The following is a 7,559-nucleotide window of genomic DNA, read 5'->3' as shown; positions in this document are numbered from 1 at the left end:
GCTCAGTAATCCAGTGTGATTTACATTTATACCAAGTCAAAGGCAGCTGGATTGAACAGGTTCTTCATCTAGATACACTTGCACACATCCCGCTGCTTTTGACTCAGCACTTTTAGAAAATGATTTCCCAATCGGGGGGGGGGGGGGGGGGGGGGGTCATGACCCACACAAGGAGTCGTGAGATGATGATCACAACGGTAGAAAATAAGAAAAGACTAACCAAGTACCACAGTCTGTGATAGGAAAAGTCGTTCTTTCTTTGAGCTCCACAGGTCTGGTTACACCAGTCTGGCAATGCGAGACTGGCCACTGAAGCAACATCAGGTAATTAAAAACTGTCAGGAAGATTAATAATCTAGAAATATTTTCTTCCAGATGCATCTGCTAATGTTGTTTGTCATTAAAACAGCTCCAATCTGATGTGGAGGACTGATGTGACAACTTTTCTCTGTCAACTGAGGAATAACAACAGGCTAAGGTCTTTAATCCTTTGTTCTATAAAAAAAGTCCTTTTTACATTGTTTAAAAAAAAACCAATAAAAATGAAAAACAACAACAATTAAGGCTCTGTCAGGAGCGTACCTAACACTAAAGCCCTATTGCTTGAAGGCTACAGCACTACTTTGGCCACATCGACTTTTGCACAGAATGTCGCCTCATTTGTGATGCCTAACAAAAGAGTTAACAGCGCACACTCAATGGTTTCAAGTCAAAAACTCAGTTTTCCCTGTCTTAACAGGAGTTTTACAATAATATCCATATTCAGTAGAAAAAAAGGCCAAATCGCGGACAAAAAGCTGTTAAAAAATACCTATGCGCGTGTGGACTAGGCCTGAGTCTAGAGCAAAATATTATTCATATCTAATCTTACCAAAAACTAAAAAAATGTACAGAACTGACCTTGCTGTTCAACAACTTTAATCTCTTCACGACCGAGTTTTCTTGAAGATATTAATCAGGATGTGAAAACTGTTCATGCCTGTGACCACAAACTATTCTAGCCTGTAAAGTTGAGAAAGACTGAAAATCCTGCATGTCCTGAAGATAAAGAGGGAAGAGTGTAGCAGAAAAAAAGGAACAAGGGGAAACGATTGCAGATTAGTCCTTTAAAGGAAGGCGATGAGATAAGTGAGTGACGCCTGTGATTGTGGGCGGAGCATAAAACACACCAAACAAACCGGGATGTAAGAAAAGATGGGAGAGAGGAGAAAATAGCTTGTAAAAGGAGATACATTAAAACCAAGTCAAGTGAAACTGTTTTCTTGGCTCTGAAAGAAAAGTAGAGAAAAAGAACATTCGAATGACTAAGAAAAAGTACATTTGGAAGAATGTGAGTGCCTGTTTGTATGCAGGACCAGCTGGATTTCCTACTTGGGCAACCGTGTGCGGCTAGGCAGAGTGCTGATCCCTGGAGTTGCTATGATTGATTCTTTTTTTTATGTTCACCTTTTTCTGCCTTTTTTAACCCTCACATTTTTCCTCGCTTCACAATATATTATCATTTGCCCAAAGAAACCATCCACAACAAGCACCTGCTTTATTAGTCTCTCTCTCGGCTTATTGACACAGTTTGGTCTTCAAGTTGTGTTTCAGAATTGAGAATAGCCCATTGTCTACTAGTAATTATTATTATTTTTTATTATTTTTAGATTTTTCCCAAAATTGTGATCATCTGCCTGTCCATAGTTGTGTATTAAGACTAAATTATGAACTGCACAAAACTGATTAGGGGGGAGAGGAGGGTCAGGGAAGGGTAACAGTTATGCATTTTGTCTTTTAATCTGCTCATATTATGCTCATTTTCAGGTTCATAATTGTATTTAGAGATTATGTCAGATTAGATTTAAATGGTTTAATTTAAAAAACAACAGCATAGTTTTTGTTGTACTGCACATTGTTGCAGCTCCTCTTTTCACCCTGTGTGTTGAGCTCTCTATTCAGCTACAGAGTGAGACATCTCACTTCTGTTCAATCTTTGTTATGAGTCGCACGAGCGCTCAATCTCGTTTTAAGCCCCATCGAGCATACGTCTCTTTCCAGGCTGACTCAAGGCACCTAACCCTAACCTTAACCACCCTAACCCTAACCATAACCCTAACCAAAACCATTGCATAATCCTAGTGCCGTCTAGGCAGCGCTGCTGATGTTTGGGGCTTAAAACACAGATAAACTGCACATGCGTGGTAGTAACTACTACTCAGTCAGAAGCAGAGTATGAGGGCATGCCACGCCAGCAGCTAGGCGAGCGTTGTAACGTGCGTTACAAAGTGACACACGTTTGTCACGGAAGTAAAGGCTGGACTACAATAGAGCTGTTTGGAGCAGTTTGTGAACAGGGTTTTCTGTTGGAGATGGTAAGTCCCTTTTTCACTTTTTAAACCTATAATGTGCACAAAAAAGATTGTGAAGGTTGTGATTAGGAAAATAACAGTAGGGAAAGGAACTGTCACACGCAGCAGATGGAGTCAACACCAAGACGGAAAAAAAATAATCTGTTGCCTATAGTTCAGCATGACATATTGCCAACATACGGTATATTATATATATATATATATATATATATATATATATATATATACATCAACACCATCTCAAATTCTTCATGCTCTGTCTATTTGAGTTCTTGCTAACTTGATACTGTTATACTGTTTTAAGATAATGGGGTAGGAGGGAGTTAAAGTTTTTTGGTAAGCTGGTTTTAGGTATGCTGGGGATGATCTTGCTTTTAATAAAAGTGAAACATAAGGTTCAGCTTGCTTTCCCACCCCAAACATGTTTTTATAGACTTTAGCAATCTCGTTTATCTTTTGAATTTGGGACAAAAGTATGAATAATCTTCCCTGTAGCGACCAACTTTTACTTTGAATACGTGAATAGATATTTTATGTCTGTGTACATATGTCTACAAGCTACACACATCAAAATGTTGCCTGTCCCTGACTTGCCCAAAGGCAAGATTTAAAGTGCACACATACATAATATTAATCAGACTTTATTGGTTAATGTGGTTGGATTGAATTTAAAGAAGAGGAAGTTGGATAACTGATTAGTGAATGAGGCGTTCAAACACACACAGCCACACACACGTGCACACGTACATCCTTTGGTGAATATGTATGAGAGTTGATGCTTTCTAGTGGGATGACAGACTGTTTTCAACCCCCTTTGATCTGTTTGGCTGCTCCTGCTCCCCCACTTCACATAAACACACACACACACACACACACACACACACACACACACACACACACACACACACACACACACACACACACACACACAAGCAAACAAGCAAACAAACACACTGTCCCTTTGAACCCCGGCCAAGATGGTGGGTCAGGAGCACACAAGGGGGTATAAGCCTCTCCTCTCTAAGCAAAGCCACCTATGGCACCATTTTAATGCTACCAAGCCATCACCCGCCGTTAGCATTCCATTGACTGTCATTCATTTTGGTGCCACTTTGACAGCAAATAACTTTACATCTGAAGCGTTTAAAGACTCTACTTTTCTTCTAAAGAAACAGGACCATGTAAAAAAAGGCTCCATTACCTTGTAACTCATGTTATGGCTCCGTAACAGACGTTTTTGTAAAACTAGGGTAACTATTGTGTCATAACCACTCGACTTACTGTTGCACAGTAGAGGAATCACCTTATTGTACACGGTAAGCTCGCAGACAGTTTGGACTTACATCAGCTGTTTTAGTTTAATTACTAATGTTAACTAGCATTTTAGCATTTTAGTTAGCAATAACCAGCATGTGCCTAGCTTTTCTCCTTACATATATACGTATGTGCTCTCCGTCTCTGCAAGATTGGGAATGATTGATATTTCTCTTGGCAACTTTTAGACATGTTGGTCACGTCACATCTACATCGTCAAGCTCAGTTGGAGGCTGCACAAAAACGCACAGCCATCACTGTAAAAGTACTTCTAATATCCTTCACTGGTCTCGGTCCAGAACAACGGGATCTGTTTGTCCATTTCTTTAACTTTCAATGGGAGCACACAGTGTCCAAAACAGGACAGGAAATGGAGCTGGTCCATGTAGAAAACAGCATCAGCAAAACCTTGTTTACATGTTCAAGAGAGGGAAGAGATGGACACTGAGACACAGAGAAATTGAGCAGAGGACAATGTGGAAAAATAACAGCTGTGGAGAGTGTGATATCTGTCAAGCCTTTCTAGCACTGCTACAGAGATTCTTTGTTGAAGGTTGGCAGTATTTTTTTGAGCGTATGCACAGCTTGTGTGTTTGAGCTGCCCTTGTGTGCGTGCACCACTGCAAGTGTTTGCGTACTTTTTACGTGTGTGTCTGTATGTGTCTGTCTGTTGAATAGGCTTCTTGTCATTGACCTAAAAACAGTGTGAGAGCCTGCCAGTGTTGCTTAAATCCTCTTTTCTTCTCCATTCCCCCGGTCTTTGTCTTCAAGTCGGTGCACACACTCGTCTGTGTGCACATGTGTGTGTTTCTGAGAGTGTGTGTGCGCACACGCGTCAGTTGCTGTCTCTATTTAAACATCATACAGACTCACAAATGGCGTTCCTGCCAACAGAGATGAGAGCATACTGTTCATAAAGACTTACTCTCCCACTCTTTCTCTCTCCCACTCTCCTTCTTTAGTCCCTCCTTCATACTTTGAGCAACCCATGGGATATCATTAGTGTTATTAACGTATGAGATAAATATGAGCATGTACTGTAAGTCTCCGTGTGTGTTAAGTTTACATGTGTGTGTGTGTGTGTGTATGTGTGTGTTTGAACAGCATGATGGAGTTGGTGAGATGCCACATGCCCAAACCCACCCTTGGTATAATTACAGAGAGAGAGCGATTACAGAAGCTGCTTTCAAGAGTTCAAGTGTTTTTTCCTGCATCCTGCGACTCCTTCATTCTCTACTTTATCTGTATGTGTGTGTGTGTGTGTGTGTGTGTGTGTGTTTGTGTGTGCGCGCACGCACGCATGCTTTCAGCTTTACGAAAGGTAGGAGGTGCTGCTGTTTTGTCCGCCTCATGAAGGCAGATTGATGTTGCATCACCAAATCTCTGCTTTAAGGGTGAGGGTTAGGCATAATTATGACTATAGCTTTCATGTTTTCTCTCGCCTCGGTTAGTCTTCGCTGCCACTGCTGGCATTTCGCTCTGTATCAAAGGAGACTTTGGTCCTCTAGGGCTGACGACCCACGCACACATGACATAGAGTAAAACACACACACACACACACACACACACACACACACACACACACACACACACACACAAACACATACACAGTCATTAGGATTGAATGCATCAGGTTTATGTTGTGTGTATGTGTGCACAAAATTAAAATGTACATAACATACACACAGGATACATTCTTGTGTGTGACAAGAATGGTGTGCATCTTACAAACAGTATATCCTCTTCATATTTCACATGGCTTGTAATTAAATAGATAAAGTGATTGTTCGCTCAGGGCCCGCTATGATGTGCCTTTTAAAAATCTTCATTCTCAATATGCAGGTTACAATAATAACGGTTGCAGATTTGCCATAAGAAATTCATAGTCATTTTTGAAACAATAGGTCCTTTATTTTAGGCGGCTTTTAATTTCTAGTCACCAGCCGCCGGTTTACAAATCCAAAGCTTGTCAGATCTGCCGTGCCTAGTTACGGTTACTAAGCTATGATGGAACAGCTGCTGGTCAGGGGACGAGTTTAGCAAACGATCAGTTATACAAACAGTTCCTGTTTTAAAAGTTCCTGTTTTAAAAGTTTTATATTTTGGATTTGACCAAACAACAAAACTGTGCAGCCTTGCTTGGATAAACAAATAAAAACAACAATAACAACAACACATTGTACTCAAATGAGGTTGACATTCCTAACAGCTGCATAGTGACAGAGGTCATGAGTAACCCAACAATGCCTGAAAGGCTTTCTTCTCACCTTCATCTACTCTTCAGTGCTGTCAGTCATCCTAAACCATCCACCTGTCAGTTTCTTTTCGCTTGTCTGTCTGACTCGCTCTGCCTGTCAGTCTGTTTCTTGGTCTCTCTCTTTCTAGGCATGACCATACTTACTGCAGTCTTGTGATCGTGTGAATGTGTATGTTTGCATGTTGACCACATAAAGAGAAAATAAACAGTGTGATCATGATGTGCCTTTAAAGGGGCTTACTGTATGAAGTGGAGTAATGGCGTATTGAGCGGAAAACAAAGTCACACTCCCTCTGTGGGTGGATCCCAAGTCTCTTATTTGATATTTCCTCTCTCCTCGCTTGATCTGCAAGTTGTTCTGATCCGCCTTCGTGAAGGCTGTCTGAAAGCTCTCATTCCTTCCCTGAAAATCGAGTAGAAATCCCTTAGGAGCTATGAGCGAGGCTCCACGAGCGCACCCTTCCGTGATGCCTTGCAGCTGAAAGCTGTTGCTAACTCCACCCATACAGCTAACAAATCCACGTGAATCCTCGCGTTGCTCCCATGCTTCCTCGGTGGGATGCAAAAGATGTGAGGAAAGTAAGCAAGTGAAGGAAACATGGATGCAATTTCAGGACCTGGGACGTACCTTGTGTGTGTTGTAATCTCTGTCCTTTATTTTTGTTGTTTAGGTATTCTGGGGAACGGGCTGTGAGAGCAGTATGGAGGCCAATACCATCACCAGGGGTGATTCTAGAATCAGACCTTTAGGGAGGCTCAGCCCCTAATGAGAATGTTAAATCAGTAATTTCATTAGCCGATAATCTCTGCGCTAGCCACTGAACAACAACCTCAGTTTATGTTTTAAATACTTTTAGCCCCATGATGGAACTAAACCTGATACTTTGTGAGTCACAGTAATAATGACCAATTTGACCCAATGTTCTAACATTCAGAAATTTCAGTTGTTTCTGTTTCAATTTGGGTTCTAATCTGCGCCATGAAAAAAACAACTTCTTCTGTGGGGACTACCAACTTCACAACCATACTCCGGCTCTCCTTTTGACAGATTAGATAGAGACTCAGCCAAAGGCACAACCACCTCAGATTGGCCAACACTACCTTTCTGTTCTAGGGCTCGAGCCCCCCTAAAATGGGTCAAAAATCAACAATGACAACATGCTGTTTTTTTTTGAGAACAGACCCTTTTTAAAAGCCATATAGCCTATAAAATAATAACGTAAATAGTAAGTGCAAGTGAAAATTCTATGTTTTAACATGGCCTACATGTTCATATACAAAGGACTCTACAGGATTGAAAATGCATGTATTGCCACGCTGATCACACAGGCCACATGTGTCACATCCATATATTCTTTTTGTAAAACAAAACCAAAATATCCACATGACAATACACGCTACAATGCAACACAAAGGCAATGTGAAATTTCATGTTCCACTGTAGTAGTACAAATAATTTCTCGTTTGCATTTGTGTGCATGAATAATACATATGAGCACATGTAGCTATTATTTGTGTAAGTCCACGCACATTGGTACATACAAGTTACACACAGTACATGTATTATACATTCAGTATCCACATTGTATGTTTAAATTACACTTCATGTCTGTACTGTGTTAGATTGGCATAAACAC

Source organism: Etheostoma spectabile, chromosome 2 (assembly GCF_008692095.1).
Source record: "Etheostoma spectabile isolate EspeVRDwgs_2016 chromosome 2, UIUC_Espe_1.0, whole genome shotgun sequence".
NCBI classification, from domain to species: domain Eukaryota; kingdom Metazoa; phylum Chordata; class Actinopteri; order Perciformes; family Percidae; genus Etheostoma; species Etheostoma spectabile.
Note: the sequence above shows the minus strand (reverse complement) of the source record.